This window comes from Mustelus asterias, chromosome 18 (genome assembly GCF_964213995.1).
Source record: "Mustelus asterias chromosome 18, sMusAst1.hap1.1, whole genome shotgun sequence".
Taxonomy (NCBI): Eukaryota; Metazoa; Chordata; class Chondrichthyes; order Carcharhiniformes; family Triakidae; genus Mustelus; species Mustelus asterias.
The window spans coordinates 42,654,780-42,674,061 of NC_135818.1; positions in this window are offsets into that span (position 1 = coordinate 42,654,780).

The window sequence follows — 19,282 nt, forward strand, 5'->3', positions numbered from 1 at the left end:
AGGAGACGGTTTTCTATTGGATAAGAAAGGGCAAAAAGCTATGCTATTTTTGGTGGACTATGTATGCAAATGAAGTATTAGAAAGTTGCTTGTTTCTCATTTGCTATAATTTACTATAACTGCTAATTATTTGTATGAATCGACAGAATACCTAACAATGCATTGTGCTGAATGTGTGTTCTCCTTGTTAGCAAGTAATAAAGCTTGAGAAGATTGAATACTCACCGTACATTGTCTGATTAATCCTCAACAATGGTGAGGTATGGATATTCAGTGAGGGGGGGAATAACTTGGTGAGGGTCCAGTTAATTATTAAAATGTGTTAAAATCAGGTTCTCATCCATTATGGGCGTGAACCGCACTTTTTGAATCTCACTGGATTTTGAACCCAGTCCGCCTATCCCACACGCGGAGAGTGTGAGATTGAAACCATGCCCCACCGCGCCGCCCCCCCCCCCACCCCCCCCCCCCCCCCCCCCCCCCCCCCCACCACCCCCCCACCACCCCCCTCCCCCCACAATTGACTGGACAGACTGAACAACCAAAGGCAATCATTTTCTGTTCTGCATATAATAATTGGAATGCAGGTTATCATTTATAAATTATTGAAGCGATAACATATTTCAAATAGATTGACTTTCATGTTATAGTGCCAGGTTTGAAAGTATTTACAAGGCAATTAGCCATTTAATTGCCTGACTGAACATGTGTGCTGTTGAATTATTTGAAAAAATGTTCCAATGAATGGCAGAAAAACATGAAACCTAAATTATATAATGTAGTACCTGCAGACTTTATGTGGTTGGAGGAGAGTGATCACATTTAACTTTCTGCATGACTATAATTAATCTTCCTTTGCACACTGGTATCACTTTAATGTATAACATTTTCCTGTATGGTGTGAAAATAAGTCCAGAAAGTATTTGGAAAATTTGGCTCATCCATTAGCCCAGCGATGTCAGTCTAGAATTCAGCAAAGGAGGACAAAGGGATGGAATAAGAAGGGGAAAATGAGTATGAGAGGGAACTTGTGGGGAACATAAAAAACTTACTGTAAAATCTTCTATAGCTATGTGAAGAGAAAAATATTGGTGAAGACAAGTGTCGGTCTCTTCCAGTCAGAAACAGAGAAACTCATAATGGGGAACAAAAAAAAAGTCTGACTAATGAAATGCACACTTTCTGCATTTACAAAGGAGGATACAAATAATGTACCAGAAATGTTGGGCGGGGGATGGGGGGTGGGCGGTGGGCAGGGAGTGGGCAGGGGGTGGGGCGGGGGGGCGGAGGGGGAACAGTGGACAGGGTTTAGTGAGAGGGAGGAGCTAAAGGGAATTAATATTAGTATAGAAATGTTGTTGAGGGAATTGGTGGGATTGACAGCCGATAAATCCCCAGGGCCTGATAATCTACATCCCAGAATACTTAAGGAATGGACCTTAGAAACAGTTGATATATTGGTGGTCATCTTCCATAGAATCCGTATAGTGCAGAAGGAGGCCATTCGGCCCATAAATTCTGCACTGACTCTCCAGAAGAGCATCTTACCCAGGCCCACTCCCTGTCCTATCCCCATAACACCGCGCATTTAGCATTGCTAATCCATCTAACCTGTACATCTTTGAACAGTGGGAGAAAACCCACACAGACACTGGGAGAATGTGCAAACTCCTCATGGTTACCCAAGGCCGGAATCAAACCCGGGTCTCTGGTGCTCTGAGGCAGCAATGCTAACCACTGTGCCACCATGCCATGTATTTCTCTTGTCTTCCTCATACAGTGAATTCTCACTCCTCCTTGATTCAATTGGATTATACCAAGACTAGACACAAATCATCATAAGGGGAACTAGATACAAAATCCATCTCATTTTAAAATTTGTTCGATTAGCTACACCTTTAGTGATACCAGCAGATTTGTATGAGTGGGCAGACATACTTCCTATCATTCACCAATGGTAGACACAAGAGAAGTAAGAAAATAAATGGCTAAAATTCTGAAATAATAGTGGCCATGAGTTAATATGGAGTTAACCATTTTCCATCCAAACATGTTGACATTGTGATTACACTATGATGTACTGATATTGGCTGATACAAGTGTCAATATTCCTCAGTCTCTCAAAACTATTTTTGGTAGTTAATGTTGATGTTGAAACTGGACACTATATTTTTCTCCACAACTCTTCTAGCGTGCAGAATGTTTCCATCTCACCCGCCACGGGAATCATAGTGGGCGGGACATGGACCATGCAAAGATCCATTGACCTGGGGGGGGCGTTTTCTGGTCTTGGGGCGAGCGCAGCCAGAAAATTCCACTCAATGTCTACTACAGACACTAAACAGGGAACCTGATTCCAGGCTTTACCCAGACTATATATCAGATTAGTTCACTGTGGCATTCTCCCTCACTGTGCAAAGCACCCCAGCTCCACAAGAAAGTCTTGGCACTCCTGACCTGGTCAGTGTATGTTTTTCTATCATAAATAACAGCGAAGGAGGATGTTGTGAAGATTTTATCAACGACACATTTTCAAACTTGGTCTATCAGTTCAGATTAATTACAGCAGTGATTAACAAAATCTGAAGTAGGAATCGCTGTATTACCAGTTAAACAGCACTCATAAAAAACATTAATTCAGGAACAAGGAATGGTTATTTCACCCATTCAAGCCATTCTTCTTATTCACCCATAATGGAATCCAAATTTATTTTAAATAACTCAGCTGGAATTGGATGAAGCCTCACAGAGGTCGGTTACTATCAACACTCACAAGTGTTTATACCAGTCTGTGTGTTTACCTTTTAGATTCTCATCAGCCTGTGCAAGTTTCCAGCATACGTTGAAAAGTGTTTTATAAAGCATCCCAAATGTAATGGTTTATCTCAACAATGTTCGAATTACAGGAGCCTCACCTGAAGGACACAGATCAAACTTGGAGGAAGTTTTGAGATGATTTAAGGAAGCAGGTGTTCGGTGAAGAAACCGGAGAAATGTATTTTTCAGGCAGATTTAGGGGAAACACAAAGAGTTTACATCCTTTGGAAGATAAAGTTAAAGCCATTAATGTGATTCCACAGCAAAAATAAGTATCTTAGGATGGTGAATTATTATGGTAGATTTTTACAAATTGCGTCTACCAACATAGCCCCATTCCACCAGTTGTTAAAGAAACATCACCTTTGGAGATGGAGAGAAGAATAAAATGAAGCCTTGATAAAGATTAAGCAGGCTCTGCTTAATGCCAAAGGGCATTGTTGATGCACTTTGGTCCAACCAAGCCATTGGGTGTAACCTGCATTGCATCACCTGATGGAATGGGAGCAACTTAGTCCCACAGAATGCCTGATGGAGTACATAGGCCAATTACCTTTGCATCCAGAACATTGTAAGATGAGGAAGAAAAATATTCCCAGATAAAGAAAGCTTGGCGATCACATATGCAGTCAAAACGTTTCATCGGTGTATTTATGGAGAGCATTTCACAATAGTTTCGGGCCACAAGCCATTGCTGGGCTCCACGTGCTTGGCAGTTAAGGTAAGTATGGGAAACTAGGAGATTTTAAAGAGAATTAACCTTAAATTTTAAATTTTGTTCTTAAATCTAACACAAATTTCTGGTAAATTTTCTGGTTCACAAATTGTTTGTCGAAATTTGAAAATCCTTCAGATCTAAAGAAGGTAATAATAAAGTCCCTGAGTGGGACTTGCCAGGGGTCACCTGGGTGAAGTTAGCTCAATCTGTCTTTTTTTTCTTGTAATAATAATAATAATAGCTTATATTCTCACTATTGCCGGAATTTTACTGCCTCGCCCACCTGAGACTCGTAAGATCCCGCCCAAGGCCAACGGAGAATGCCGTTCTGTGAGCCTCGCCTGCCCCGATTCCGGTGCAGGTGTGCTGGTAAAATTCCGACACATATGTCTCTAGGGGAGACAGTGGTGTAGTGGTAATGTCATTAGACTAGTAATACAGAGGCCCACAGGAATGCTTTGGGGACATGGGTTCAAACCCCACCGTGGCAGCTGGTGAAATTTGAATTCAATTAATAAATCTGGAATTAAAAGCCAGTTTCAGTAATAGTGACCATGAAACACCTATGAGAACACATCTGGTTTGCTACTATCCTTTAGGGAAGGAAATCTGCTGTCCTTTTTCTGGCCTACATGAGACTCGAGACTCACATGACCTCTGAAATGGCCGACAAGCCATTCAACTTCAATTAGGGATGGGCAACAAATGCTGGCCTTGCCAGCAGTGCCTGCATCACATGACAGGATCATTCTTTTAAAAATCACACGTGTATTATTAATGCTTGACCTGAAAAAGGAAACAAAGGTTGATAGGGGAATGCCAGAGGAGCCTGCTCCCATCTCAGCTCTTGCTTGTTTCCACACCCTGGCTTCTGCAGTACACCCATCAGCCCTCACAGCTCCCCACTGTGTATGTGAAAGCTGCACCCTAAAGTTTCCCATACATTGATAGGCCTGCCAATTGAAAATTTGGAACTGCTTCTCTGAGCTCTGTTAATGAGCTCAGCATTGAACTATGGAAGTAGATAATTCGAGGCCTGCAGGTTCCTGACTATCTCTCACATTTGAAAGATTGGACAACAGTCTGGAGGAACCAGTGATGTTTTCTGGAAACTTGTGCCGGAATTCTACTGTCTCGCCCACCCGAGGCTTGTGAGATCCCACCCGAGGCCAATGGAGAATGCTGATCTGTGAGCCTCGCCCGCCCCGATTCCAGGGTAAAATGCCAGTAAAATTCCAGCATTGATGTCCAATGCACAACACCAATTGGAAATCCAGCTCCACATATTTGTTCCGTCAGCAAGTCTGCCTACTTTAATCTGCATAACAACGCCCAATCCTACCATACCTCTTGTGGTGAACCATCGTTGGTTCCCACTAGATAGTACTGAGCCAGGGTCTGGCCAGTACTCCAAGTATGTATATATGTTGCTGTTGGGGTTAGGGATGGGTTGTTCTACTTGTTGCTGTTGGGGTTAGGGTTGGGCTGTTACACCTTGTATTATAGTTATTATGGTACATCCCAGTCGGGCTCCGCCTCCTGGGAGAGGTATAAAGGTCTCTGCTCTGTCTGGGACCCCTCAGTCTGGGATCGTGTATATAATTAGTAGCTGCCTTGTTACAGCAAATAAAAGCCTTTATTTCCTGAGCATCAAGCCTCGTGTGTGATAACGCGCATCACCTCTCAATCATCTATTTTGCTACCTTTCGACTCTACTATTCCAACACACTGCTGGTAAGCCTCCCACATTCTACCCTCAGTAAACTTGAGTCATCCATATCTCTGCTGCCTGTGTCTTTAGTCGTGCCAATTTCTGATCACTAATCACCCCTGCACTGGATGCCTCACTTTTAAAACTCTTATCCTTGGTTCTCAAATTCTTCTGTGGCCTCGCTCTTCTGATCTGTAATATCCTCCAGCTCTGCAAGGTTTTGAGATGGTATTCCTCCAATTCTGGTACCTATTTCATTCCTGGTCTCACAACTCCAACCTCGGTATCCATGCCTTCCACTCTCGAGGTCATTAGCACCAGAAAACTTTTCCTATACCCTCTACCTTTCCATCTCAATTTTTGTCCTTATTACTTGATACTAAGATATTATTTGAACCCAATCTCCTTAACCAAGCTTTTGGGCATTGGTTTTAATACCTTGTGTGCCTTGCTGATAACGTTCTGGTGATATATAAGATGCGAGTTGCTGTCTTTCTTGTTAGTCATGTCGCTTCATTAAAATATTGAAATGAGTGGGATGGTTGACCATTGTCTCTGCTCCCGCCTCCAGCAGAAACGTGCATCCTCACATTGATTTCTGCTCAGATTTGAACATTTTTCATTTGTATATTTTCACTCAACCCAAAATCATCTGTTTTTGTTTCTTGTAGTGGTGGGAGGGGTGGGGATGGGGTATAAAATTCTCCCATCATTTCTGCATATTATTTAATGAGCAAGCTCTGCTTACCAATATATTGTCCTTCCAATGTGTCCTCATTTTAATCCCTTTCTCTTTTTCTCTTGGTCACCAACAGGAGATCCCAGTCAAAAGAACCGAACCAAAAATAAGTATCCACCTCCCCTGAGATGAACATCTTGTGCTCCATCTAGTGGACCACAGACACTCGGATAAATTCTCCCGAACCAAGTCAAGTAAAGTCAAGAGTGACCAACAGCCATTGAACCTGCAGCCTTCTGGTTGGCAGGCATATGACAAAACAATGACTTGAGTCAACAGGCTGCTCCCAGCTGCACTCTCCTCTTCAGAGCTTTGTGTCAGAATTGCTCAGTTGATTTCGACAAGGTTGCCCTTGTGGGGAAAAAAATACATGATTTTATTTAATCTACTCTTCCAATGACAATGCTCTTCAGTGCACTTAACTTACTTGTCATTATTTTTCAGTAGCTGTGTAATCCAATAAACACATTATGATAATTAGTGAATAAAAGCAGAACTGTGATTTGAATGTCGGATATCACACGGAAAGTCAAGGAAACTCTTGGAAATTGTTAGTCAAATCATTTGCTGTGCTTCCAGTCCACAGGTCCCATTTATTTCGTGGAAGAAATGTTAGTTTGTGAATTTATTTCATGATGTGGAGATGCCGGCGTTGGACTGGGGTGAACACAGTAAGAAGTCTCACAACACCAGGTTAACGTCCAACAGGTTTATTTGGTAGCATTCCTTATTGTATCTTATCATATTCCTTATTGGATCTACAAAATTCTACTCAGTGCCGAAACCTGTAGTGCTGTTTTCCTTCACTGAATTATTTTCTTACTATGAGGAATGATGCTTTGCATCTGGCATTTAGCTTTTCATTAATCTGAGTAAAATAGCAAATGTGAGTAAAGAAGGTGATGCACTGCCATGAGAAACTAGCAATAAATTATTCTATTTGTACTTCTACAAGGGTACTCACAATCTTCCACCATAATCTCAGTGGAATCCTCAAAGTAACAATGTCAATGGTTAAAAATTGCTGTTCATGCCATTTCCCTAAGGGTTCCCTGCAACTGTGGCAGTAGATCATGAGGGCTCTGGTAGAAATTCTCCCCTATGTGTTTACTGCTGTTGTCTTTTTATGTTTTCTTTTATTCAGTCTTGAAAAGTGAGTGCCGCTTACAAGATCAGCATTCATGATTCATGCCTTTTTGCCCTTGAGCAGCCAGCTGAGTGGTTGCTAGAGCCATTTCAGAAGGCAGCTAGGAATCAATCACATTGTGTGGGCCTGGAATCAAATGTCAGTCAGACTGGGTAAGGACAATCGATTTCCTCCCCTAAAGGACATCAGTGAACCAGATGGGGTTTTTTTTTGAATGACAATCCAGTAGTTTCATGAAAATGGATCAAAGAATCCCTACAGTGCAGAAGGAGGCCATTTGGCCCATCGAGTCTGCATCGACCACAATCCCACCCAGGCTCTATTCCCGTAACCCCATTTATTTACCCTGCTAGTCCCCTCTGACACTAAGGGGCAACTTACTATGGCCAATCAACCTAACCCACACATCTTTGGACTGTGGGAGGAAACCGGAGCACCCGGAGGAAACACACGCAGACACAGGGAGAATGTGCAGAGGCCACACGGACAGTCACCTGAGGCCGGAATTGAACCCGGATCCCTGGCGCTGTGAGGCAGCAGTGCTAACCACTGTGCCACCATGCCGCTAATGAGACCAATATTTTATTCTAGATTTATTAATTCATTAAATTTAAATTCCCCCAAATGTTGTGCTGGGATTGGAATTCATGTCTTCAGAGCATTAGTCTTGGCCTCAGGATCACAAATTCAGTGACATTATAAGTATGCTGCTGACTCCATATTTTTGCTCCTCAAAAAACAAAGTGAAAAGTGAACACAAATAGCGTTTCATTCCTTTAAAGCCATTTAAATATTCTTCCTTTGCAAATTTCTTCACAAATGAAAGTTTACATCTGGTCCTCCATAAGGGATCTTCAGCAAAAGCAGGGCCTGGCCAGTAATTTGCTATTTTGACATGTAGAGGTTAAATTCTTGTAGTCCCATAGTAGCATGGCCCTTTAAGGAGGGCAGGGAGGTGGTCTGTTTCCCGAGAGTCATGTGATCAGTGAGGACCGCATTGATTGTCCTGGTGGGAAACTGAGCAAATAGGCAGGAGGGTGCGTACCACGTGGTGAGGAGGGACTCGCAGTTGGAGCCAGGGAGTCGAGCAGAGCAGTCGCATTTGTTCCCGATGGTGGGGAAGTCCAGAACTAGGGGTCTTAGTTTGAGGATAAGGGGCAAACGTTTTAGGACCAAGGTGAGGAGAAATTTCTTCACCCAGTGTGTGGTGAATCTGCAAAATTCACTACTGCAGAAAGTAGTTGAGGCCAAAACATTGTGATTTCAAGAAGAAATTAGAAATAGCTCTTGGGATTAAAGGGATCAAGGGATATGGTGGGAAGAGGGGGTCAGGATATTGAATTTGATGATCAGACATGATCAAAATGAATGGTAGAGCAGGCTCAATGGGCCGAATGGCCTACTCCTGCTTTTAGTTTCTATGTTTCTATGTAATCTCGGCTAATCTTGTTGTATATATATCTATATATCGATTGCCAATAAAGCCTTTTATTGTTAAAGACATATTGAGTCACCCAATTCGATAGCACCCAAAAAAGGGTGTGAGAATTGTAATGCAAGATAAGCATGCATATAAAAGCGAATTACTGCGGATGCTGGAATCTGAAACCAAAAGAGAAAAATATGCTGCCAGACCTGCTGAGATTTTCCAGCATTTTCTCTTTTATAAACATGCATTTGTTGACTTCAATGCAGACAGCGCTCCAATTTCATGCTGTCTTCATATTTCAATGATATCAGCCTGCATTCAGCACTTTTCATTGGTTGCAGACACAAACAGTGCATCCAAAATACAGTGTGGTTAGCACCACTAAAAGCTAGCCAAAGGGAAGGTGATTACAGCTGGAGTCGGTGCTGGCAGATGTACAGGCAAATTAATCTGACCTGGGAAGCACTGAAGAATGCCACAACATGGGAGCGAGTGAGTGACCGCCAAGATCTTTAGATGCTGCAAAGGAGGCCTTGCTGGAGGTATGAAATGGGAGGTGTATCCTCATGGGGCCAGCAGCCCCTGAAGTCACACACTCAGGAGGTAATAGAAACAGATAGACGTGGCGGTCAGGAGTTTACCTCTGAGAGCCTGGATGCCAAGAACATCAATGACCTCACATGAGTGGTCAATGCCAATGAATACTTCTTCAAATGCCAACTCCTATCAACTGCATTACTAACCTTTTACTGTAAGCATGTTGCACACATGTGAGGGTTTTACACCAGAGTCATCAGTCATGTTGTCAGCAATAATCTTTGATGCTCAAAAGTACCCTTTGATTTGCTGTGGTAACTCAAATGCAGCTGGTGCAGACATCTTCCAGGATATCTGGCATTGACCTGCATGGTTTGCCACTAATGGTCCATTAGCTGGGCTTTGAGAAATCCCTGACAGTTTCAGTATTGGGCAGAATTAATCGTTGATGCCTGAAAAGTGATTAGTGTGGAGCCAATGACACCTTGTACCAAGACGAACATAAGAACAGAGAAACATAGGAACAAGAGTAGGCCATTCAAACTCTCAAGCCTGCTCCACCATTCAATAAAATCAAGGCTGATCTGTGGCCTAACTCCATGTACGTGCTGTAAGCCCATATCCCTTGATACCGCCTGCTCAATAAAAATTCATCTATCTCAGATTTAAACCTAACAATTGAACCAGCATCCACTGCCGTTTGAGGAAGAGAGTTCCAAACCGCCGCCACTCTCTGTGTGTAGAAATGTTTTCTAATATCTTTCCTGAGTAGCTTAGCTCTAATTTTTGGATTATGGCCCCTGGTTCCAGCACTTACAACTGGAAACAGTTTTTCTTTATTTACTCAGTTCTTCCCTGTAAATATTTTGTAGACTTCTATCAGATCACCGCTCAACCTTCTGAATTTGAGATAATAAAGGCCTAATTTGTCTCATCTCTCCTCGTAACTTAACCCTTGAAGTCCAGGTATCATCCTTGAAAACCTGCGTTGAGCTCCCTCCAGGGAGTCGTGCCCATACCTGTTCACAGTACTCTAAGTGGGGTCTAACTAGCATTTTGTACAACTGCAGCATAACATCTGCATCCCTGTACTCCAGCCATTCACTCGCTCTATCAAAGGTCTGCATTCCTGGTATAGCCATATGTTTCCTCTGCCTGCTTCTCTCCAGCAAGAGAAAATGAAAGGTAGCCAGCTCTCAGTGGGCAGAGAGCCTCAGGAAACTCCTTACAGAACAGTGGATGGCAAATTGCAAGATGCAACAAGTGTTTCAAGCTCTATCCTAGAAGGAGCCAGAGGCATAAAAGTTCATTAGCATGGTCACCATTCACAGTCACTGGCAATGGGGGTCCTTGCCCAGCTTTGAGGTTTGGACTGCAGATTTCAGTAAATAAATCCTTATTCTAAGGGAATGTCTGCTAGTGCAATCATGTCTAGAAGCTGTTGCAAAAGCCTTGAAATCAGCAACAATTTCTTCAACATTTACCATGCCAGTCCTTACACAGCTATTAAAAACATCAAATACATGTAGGATCAAAGCAACAGCCTGAGAAATTTAATCAGCAACAAACCTGTAAGTAGATGATGATCCCTTTAAATTAGGGCTTCTCAAACTGTAAATCATGAGAGCCAGTCAGGTTGTGAGATTTTGGGGGCACAAGCTCTGAGACAGTGATAGCAGCCACACAGCTCAAACTGAGTGCTCACAGCTATGAAGCCCCATTAAATCCTCACTTTTTTCCTGTGGGTGATCTTGGCAAGATGTATAGATAGTTGAGGCATGCTTAATGCTGCAAATAAAGGCCAGTAAAAAGAAAGGTATTTGCTTAAAAGAAACTCTATCTAAACAATTCCCACCATGTTTAAATTCTACTCCCACCACCCCGTTCAATAGGTGAAGCTTTCCTCCTTCATACCACTGAACCCTGGGGTCACACAAAGTCAGAGCCATTAAAATGGGACTGCACTGGGAAAATGTTTGCAGGGACTGGTTTAAATGGTCGTTTGGCCATTCACATCTTCTACTCTCTCTATGGACTGCTATTAGCAGCCTTTCCCCTTGTTTCTGTGGCTATGACTCATCTTTCATTCCTCACCCGACTGTATAAATATCTCCCACTTTCCAAGCCTTTTAGCTTTGATAAAGGATTAGCTGGACTCGAAACGTCAGCTCTTTTCTCTCATTACAGACGCTGACAGACCTGCTGGGATTTTCCAGCATTTTCTCTTTTGGTTTCAGATTCCAGCATCCGCAATAATTTGCTTTTATACTTGTTTAAATTGGGCTGAAGTGGCTCTCGGTATGACTACCGAAACTGTGTGATCTTAAGACAAGACATTGGCTAGAGCATTGAGCTTCAAAATGGCACCGCTGGCTTTAAATCAGCATTACGCACATGATTTAGGTTATGGATTTCCCTGCAGGCAGCTCACTGTGTGTGCACTAGTGCTGTCAGTAATATTGTGCATGCCACAGACATCATTTTGGATCTTAAGAAGCTCTTGCCATGCCCCAAGAGAACACATACTAACAATATGCAATTTTTCACCCACAGCTTCAAACTTTGTGCTGGAAACAGATGGATTAGTGGATACCTTGACATCTATACTAATTAAATGATTTGTTCCCTGCTTGAAAGAAACAGCATCGATCATAAGTCTATGGCCATTACGACTGACTGACTGTTAATTGCTGCCACCAAATTAATTTCCAGTCAGGGAATGGAATGTTTCAAATCTACGCATTTCATGAGGCAATAGTTGTATTGAAAAATTTTCATTTCTTCTTTCCTAAAATGGAAAACTTGTTCATCATCCCAGTATACCAATCGCATAGGTGTAATTGTGATTGTATGGTATTCGCACTTGTTCTTCTCACAATTATTTTTTGGGACGAGGAGCCTTGTCCTGCTTGCTGTCCTTGAGTCAATTAAAATCCACTTCAGGATCTCATCCTGCTGCGAAGGGTATTTCACCCATGTTGTGGGGACACCATGCCTTGTGGGAAACCAGGCTCATTTTGATATCAGGCAAAGAAGGAGAAAGGAACTTCCTTTGTCTCTTGAACCTATTGGAGGCTCCCTAAGATTTCCCCTCTCTCTTTACCCTCCTGTCAGCTTCTCAAACCCGGCCCCCAATTTCTCCTCACCACCCTCTCTGAGGTCTCTCAGCCTGGGTATGATGAGACCCCAGACCTATCTCTGAGCATGGGTTCCTCCTCCTCAGGATGGCTCCCAATGGTGCTGTTGGGACTAGGGAGCTGTCAGCTGATTGAGCAGATGCTCTTTAAGAGGCAGAATGCCCTCTCGAGAAGCAGAGGCCCCACCCCCAGCTGGTTCAGGCTGTGGGGCAGATATTGGTAGTGGGCATAGAAAGCATAGAAAATACCAGCAAAAGTAAGCTATTCAGCCCTTCAAAGCAGGCCTGCTCTGCTATTCAATATGAACATGGTGACCCTCCATCTCTCGCCATACTCCCACGTTCTGCCAATACCTCTTAACATCTTTGGAGTCTAGAAATCTATCTATTTCATACTTAAGTATATTCAGTGATTTGGCCTCCACAGCATTCTGTGATAGAGAATTCCACAAGTTCACCACTCTCTGAGTGAAGAGGTTTCTCCTCATCTTCGTCCTAAAAATTCTACCCTGTACCCTGAGACTGTGACCCCTTGTTCTAGACCACCCCATCCATCTCATCACACCACCTCCCCAAACCAGCCAGAGGAAACAATATCCCAGCATCCACTCTGTCAAGCCTTGTCAGAATTGTATATGTTTCAATTGGATCCCCTCTCATTCTTCTAAACTCCAGTGAATACAGATCCAGTCAACCCAATCTCCCATCATACAAACATCCTGCCACCCCAGCAATTAGTCAGGTGAACCTTTGCTGTGGTAAGTATATCCTTTCTTAGACTGGGAGACCAAAACTGCACACCATACTTCCCGTGTGGTCTCACCAAGGCCTTGTACAGTTGTGTTAAGATATCCTTGCTCATGTACACAAGTCTTCTTACAAGGTAGGTCAATAAGGGCACTGGACATCCCAAATTATTAGCTGCCGGAAGAAGGGTCACACAGCATCCTGTTAAGTCAAAATGGTGTATAACTTAGAGCAGAACTTATAGGCGGTAGTGTTGCCATTCATCAAATCCCCCTGTCCTTCCAGTTTAAAGTTTATTTATTAATGTCACAAGCAGGCTTAGATTAACACTGCAAAGAAGTTACTGTGAAAATCCACTAGTCTCCACACTCCGGCACCTGTTCGGGTACACTGAGGGTGAATTTAGCATGGCCAATACACGTAACCAGCATGGAGGAAACCCCCACAGACACAGGGAGAATGTGCAGACTCTGCACAGACAGTGACCCAAGCCGGGAATCGAACCCGGGTCCCTGGTGCTGTGAGGCAGCAGTGCTAACCACTGTGCCACTGTGCTGCATTCCAGGTGGTGACAGGTGTGAGTTTGGAAAATTTTGTCGAATGAGCCTTGATATGCATTTTGGAGATGGAAGGCTCCCACTGTGCGCAAGTGATGGAGAGAGTAAATGTTTAGGGTGATGGATGGGATGTCAGTCAAGCACGGTTTTTGTCCTGGATGATGTTGAGCTTCTTGAGTGTTGTTGGAGCTGCACTCATCCAGGCAAGTGGAGAGCCTTCCATCACACTTCTGACTTGTGCGTTGTAGATGGACAGGCTTTGGGGAATCAGGAAGTGAACTATTTGCCACTACCCTGCCTCTCACCCACTCTTTTAGCCATCGGATTTATATAACAATGGCTCAGAAACTCAGACTGCAGTCGGAGCGATTCTGACTAACCGCAGTGACACATAAAATGACCTACTTAACTGCCAGTGATTTTTATATCTATCCTTCCAATGCGGACCTGTCCCTGGTGCTTCTATCGCAGCAAATCAGGCAGTCCCAAACGTGGCACAGCAGAGTCAAAACCATTGCACCTGCTCCTTGAGGCAAAAAGAATAGGATTTAAACTGAAAGGTTAACTAATTGAACCATCTGCACCATTCCTCAGGTATTTCATATATTTTTTCTTTTTTCTGTTTCTTCAAAAAAAAATAATGTTCATGTTATTGACTAATTTTAAGTAACATTTTAATTTATTTTAAACATTGGCTTGGTGACACAGTGGTTAGCACTGCTGCCTCACAGCGCCAGGGAATTGGCTGGCTGTGTGGAGCCTGCACATTCTCCCTTTGTCTGTGTGGGTGTCCTCCAGGTGGTCCGGTTTCCTCCTACAGATGAAAGATGTGCAGGTTAGGTGGATTGGTCATGCTAAATTGACCCTTAGGGCCCTATTTTACCATTTAGATTGAAGTGCTGGGCGGACTTGAAATTGGGAGTGTATCAGATGCGACTTTTAGATCTGTTCTCAGGCGCCCCATTACACACTTTGCCTGCACAAATATCAGTGATTCCGAATTGCGCTGCAGAAGCCTATGGCCGGAACTAAACGTGCCCGAAACGCTGCAGCTCCAATTGACTTCCAACTGCGCATGTGCAAAAAAAAAGATAGAATGCTGCTCCCTTGCCACATCCCTCCCAGGCCAGATAATGCTTTCCCCTGATCTTTCCACAGACATTGCCCCACCCCCACAACATTACCAACACCCTTATCCCCCAACACCCCACCACCCAGACTGATCACGGGCCCCTCCCCCTCTTCCCTCCCACTGATCTCAGACAGAGTGGCAGCAGAACCCGCTTCCCCCCACCATTCTCAGGGAGAGTGACAGCGGACCCCCCTTTCTTGTCCACCGATCTCAGGCAGAGTGGTAGCAGGCCCACCTTCCCCCACCCCTCTTCCCCACCGACCTCAAGCAGAGAGCCTTCGGACACTCGGCACTTACCTTCTCACTAACTGGAGTGCTCGAATCGGACTTTTGTGGAGCATATCTGTTTCACATCGAATCTGGATGGGCGAATGCAGTGCTAAAGGGGGAAGTGCCGGCAAGGTTGGGCATGCAGCCCATTAAGTCAATTTAAATGCATGCAAATACATTTGAATGGCCGTTGCATCCATTTCAGGTGCAGTCCCGATCGTGGACATTTTCGGGTCTTGGTAAAGGGGGAACTGGCACAGAGACGGGTGCAGATCGCTTCACGTCCAACTTTACCAAGTTTTCGCGCCCAAAACCGGGACAACTTGATGGTAAAATCAGGCCCTTAGTGTCCCAAGATGTTCAGATTCGATGTATTAGCCATGGTAAATGTGTGTGGTTATGGAGATAGAGTGGGGAAGAGGACCTGGGTAAGATACTCTGTCAGACAGTCAGTGCAGACTCAAAGGGTTCTTTGGTCTCTTCGGCACTGTAGAGATTCTATGATATAATATAATCGTTTGTCAATAATTCTAAGTGTATTTACTGAGTTTACACCTGCAATGTTATTAAATAAATCTTATCGCTGGCTGGAAAATTCTATGGGTGGGATTCTCCGGTCTCCCAGTCGCGTGTTTCTCAGCAGTGGGAGGCGGTTTGAACTTCACTGGTGTGGGATTCTCAGGTCCCGCCACTGTCAATGGGATTTCTCATTTAAGTGACCCCACACACCACCAGGAAACCCATGGACTCAGAGTGCACTGCTGATGGGGCCAGTGAATCCCGCCACCAGTGAACGGGCAGAGAATCCCGTTGATATGTTCACGTGTTGAAGATGGCAGCCCAGGAGATTGTGCTGAAGAAGAGAAGTCAGAACTTTGCCAATGAAGAAATGAACATTCACCCAGATGACGTGGAAGCAAGGCACAACTGTCTCCTGGCGTCTATAAAGATGAATCCGCTAAAGGAGGTCCAAAACGCTGCTTGGAAGGCAGTCGGGACTTGCAGTCAGTGCATATAGCACCATGCTTAGCATGGCAGATCAATGACATAAGAAACTTTATGATTCCAGGACATGTATACACTTATATAAATTAATTTCTGAAACTGCAAATCCCCAGTTTTTGAGTTGAAGTACAGAAAGGTCACAAGATGTTGTTTTTAGTCTACTAATTTTATGAGGTGTCGTGAAATGCAGTTACCTTGGAGATGGCTCTGACTTAGCTGCAGCTAAAGCCCTTGACTTGGAAAAGCATAAAAGGTAGATGTTAAATTTATTCACTGATTTTATGAGCTGTCCTAGAATGCCTTGCAGTGTTAGCGTGAAAGAGAGAGCCCGCTAGGGTACAGCCTTTTAGCTGCCTCCACAAATCCTGGTAACCGCAAGATTTTTTTAAAAATCACTTCTTTTAGACAGTTAAAACTGACACATATGCCTGAGCTTTACTGCCTCCTGAGCCTAAGGCTCATAAGATCCTGCAAGAGGCCAACAGAGAATGCCATTCTGTGAGCCTCGCCTGGGGTGGGTGAGGGGGTAAAATTCCAGCCATAATGCCCGGAAGCGCTCATTTACTGGGGCAGTGGTACCATTCCTCAAGGGCCTTACAGAACAGGAGCTATTTGTGCAGCAGTTACTTGGTGTCTCTAACCCGTGTATTTGACGTGTGACAAGCAAAAGTGATGTAAAAGGTTGATTGCTCGTACACTCAGGAAGAGAGTTAAGTTGTGACAATTGTTTTCTCCTCTCTCATAGACACTACAGATGACAATGGAACTCAGTCTGCACCAACGACCAAGGTACCTGCAAGGGGTCAGAATGGGATGGAGGTGAGTACATCGCACTAAGGTGGCATGGAAGCTGCAGCGGAGGAAGGAGAAACATGTCAGGAGGGTAAGATGGCTGGTTTCGAGGTTGATGCTAATGACAATTCAGTGCTAATGTTAAATATAACAGCACCTGAGGAAGGGGAGGACTGTGATGATATGGCTGCTGTGGTGGAAGGAGAGAATACAGAACCTTCAGGAGATGAGAGGGCCTGTAACCTTGGGAGCAGTAGTTTGCTGTTTCCACGACCACACAGGCAATCTGAAGCCCGTGTTGGTGATGATAAAGATGCAATGATGCTTCTTGATTGCATCTGTTAGGATCAGTTACAAAGTGCTGGAAGTTATGAGGCCAATTCTAATTTGCCGCAGCAAGCTTTGATTGATTTAAAGACAGATGTTGGCCAGCACCTGCAAAGACACAATGAGGTAGCATCTTGAGGTTCATGTCCACCATATCCAGTTCATTCAGCAGCAGAATGAGATACTAAGCCAGCAACTGCAAATAAACAGTCCGGCTCTCTAGCAGCATTTGGAGATTCTTTGTCAGATTCTGACTAACATTATACCTCCTGCACCTTCTGGCAGGAAAACCTGTTGCTCGGCAAATTTCTGGCACACAAGTGGTCATGTCACAGGAACCAGGTGGATGCAGAAAGAATCAGGGCCCCTCCCTCCAACACTGCCTCCTCCACCTCATTTTCACACACCCTTCACCCTCTTTTTACTGTGAGGGGTATTTTGCCTGTATTTTCACTTCTTTATGCTCCTTATTTTTTGTTATATTGACCGCTATATTTCACGCACATTGTGCTCCATTACATTTAACTTCATATTTTTTATTAGTTTGTGTTAATTATAATATTTACATCTTTTTTTCAAATGTGCACTTCAGATCTGTTGAGTAGAATCTTGCCAAACAAAATTCTTAGGGCGTGATCTTATGAACTTATATGAGATTCGAACAAGAAATTGGGGGAGAATCATGCCATTCTTTTCGGCAAGCTGTAAGTCGCAATCTTATGGCATTTAGTGCAACAAAAGAGTCAGGGTGTGATTCATACCAGTAAGCAGGGGGTGGGTGGAGCCTGAGCTCACCGGTGAAACCGCGAACTCTTGGGGCACCACTGCACAGGCACCCCGATCTCCCAGTGCACTGACATCTCCTGCCGCTACCCCAACCAACGACATTAACCGCCTGCCGGGCTAATTGCCCCCATACCGGTCTAACCCCCACCCCACCAATTACCCCCATGCCGTTCACTCCCCCACCCATTCCACAAAGATTGCCATCCCCTCCCCCTGCCGATCACCACCCTGCAGAGATCCCCCCTTCCCCGAACACCCCCACCTATAGTGATTCCCCCCTTCCCTCCCCAATCACCCCTTTCTGCAGAGTTCCCTTTCCTCCCTGATCACCACCTCTGTAGAGTTACTCCCTTCACCCATCACCATCCCTGCAGAGTTCCCTTCCTTTCCCCCAGTCAAACTCCACCCCCACTCAAGTCGCATGTCCTTATTATTGACCCGGCACTGTTATGGTGCACAATGGGCAGTGCCAGGGTGCCAAGTGGGCACTGCTAGGTTGACACTTCCCCATGGGCACTGCCTAGCCATGCCCCTGATCCCTCAGGTGTAGCCATGTGCCTGGTCCCCGCTACTGCAGAACAGAAGTGATTCTTGCCACTGGTGAGGGTGAAGCAGCCATGAGGCTGGAAGAAGCCATATGAGAACAGGTAAGTCCTTTTAACTTACCTTATTTAACTTACCTCTTGTCTTATTTCAGAAGGGAGCGGGGCACAGACAGAGACATGGTTGCAAGGTGGTCATGACTGGGAGTTAAATATCCAGGGGTATCAGACTCTTCGGAAGGACAGACAGGAAGGTAAGGGGGGTGGTGTAGCTCTGATATTTAAGGATGACATCAGGGTAGTAGTGAGAGATGATATAGGTTCTTTGGAGAAAAACGTTGAATTAATTTGGGTGGAAATTAGAAATAGTAAGGAGAAAGTCATCGATAGGCGTAGTCCATAGGCCACCAAATAATAACATCACGGTGGGGTGGGCAATAAACAAAGAAATAATTGATGATGTAAAAATGGTACGGCAATTATCATGGGGGATTTTAATCTACATGACGATTGGTCAAATCAGGTTGGTCAAGGCAGTCTTGAGGAGGATTTCGCAGCGTTCATAGGAGCGTGATGGACAACGGGGGACCAGTGGATGTAATGTATCTGAATTTCCAGAAGGCATTCGACAAGGTGCCGCACCAAAGGTTGCTGCATAAGGTAAAAGTGCATGGCGTGATGGGTAATGTATTAGCATGGATAGAGGATTGGTTAACGAACAGAAAGCAAAGAGTGGGGATAAATGGTTGTTTTTCTGGTGGCAATCATTGACTAGTGGTGTGCCTCAGGGATCAGTGTTGGGACTGCAATTGTTTACAATTTACATAAATGATTTGAAGTTGGGGACCAAATGTAGTGTGTCAAAGTTCGCAGATGACACTAAGATGAGT